We start from the raw sequence: 1,485 nt of genomic DNA, 5'->3' as shown, positions 1-1,485 counted from the left end.
GATACAATAAGACAACTGTGTACTGATGTGCTTTGATTGGAGCAGTTAACTATTGCACCATTGAGTGATATATTATTGAGTGAGTGTTAGTAATGATTAATTTGGCGGCAGACAGTGAGCACCTTCAACTAAATTGCAAACTTGATTTTGATGATTTGCATTGTTTGGGGGCTAATGAGTGACTTTTTCCTGAAGGTCATGGGCCTTTCACATATAGCTAGATTTACTTGCATGGTCTATTCCTGCTTCAGCACGTTTCTGGTTCTAAAGAGACCAGACCAGTCAGTTTAGTTAACAAATACAAATCCACACAAAATGCTCAACTTCTTTTGTTCTTGTTTATCAACAGAAGTGCACTACAGGTCTATCTCAATCTCATTTGGGACGGGAGTATGGCTGATTCGTTTCTTAGAATAAGGACTCATGGCATGACTACCTCAACAGCTAGAAGAAGGGAGTTATTGACTTCAAAGGGAAACCAACATGACAATGACTCTAAGAGGCCTACCCAGCCATGTGGATAGAAGAGAGGTGTGTTGATTTGAGAAATGCTGAGTAATATGTGCAGGCTCAAATGTCAAATTACTCGATTATGTGGTTATGTTTAGGGGAGTCTGAAAAGAAGACCGACATCACAAGGTGGACACACTTGGCTAAATGTTATGACAGTTGTGAGATTGATCAGCCAGATACATGCCGTTACTCTCTGGGATTGGTTGTACAATTTTTCTTACTCCGCAGTAAATTGCACGATTCATGATGAATGTTTGCAGCAGCTTATGCTCTTCCTCTTGGTCCACTCTTCATGAATCTTAACATCTGTTGTCCTTCTCCTTGACATCTGCAAGATTGTTTTGGTTTTATTATCAGAAGGCCTTCTCCTTTCCTACAGGAAAGACGAAAGTTCCATAACACTTCTGCTTTCCTTACCCGACCGGCTCAGCTAGGCACCCAAGATAGGCATTCCGAGAAGAATATAGATGGACGATTGAGAGAGGTAGCAGCAATCACTATGTCTGTTCAGGTAAGAAAACTAGGAATTGAAGTGAACCACTTTAGTTAGTAATTTCTACTGAAGATTAAAACTCTTCTCGTGAATATTGTGGGCAATGACATAACACCCTAGTGGTCAATACAGTTACAGAGGGTAGAAGGACAAGGGTTTAACTAACTAGTATATACTTTGATAAGTGGCTGAGTTTTGCAAAAGCGGCACAAAGTCACATTCTCAAGCAGTAAGATAGACCTAGTCTGTGCTGTTCTCACTCTGTTAGCAGTGCATTGTTTGGGTATAAGTAAAGTAAGTGACCTAGCAAATATATAATTATATAGCAAGGGACTTTAGAATCAATTAGGGAAAGCCTTTGGGGAAAAGTCTTTCTACAGTATTTGACTGTTCAGAGAGCAGCTTTCTGTAAATCTAAAAAAAATTGGCTGTGCTAAAAGCAGTGCAAAAACAAAAGGCATAGATAGAAACAATTCCCA

Source organism: Triturus cristatus, chromosome 4_1, assembly GCF_964204655.1.
Source record: "Triturus cristatus chromosome 4_1, aTriCri1.1, whole genome shotgun sequence".
In the NCBI taxonomy this organism is placed as follows: domain Eukaryota; kingdom Metazoa; phylum Chordata; class Amphibia; order Caudata; family Salamandridae; genus Triturus; species Triturus cristatus.
This window is presented reverse-complemented; position numbering follows the sequence as displayed.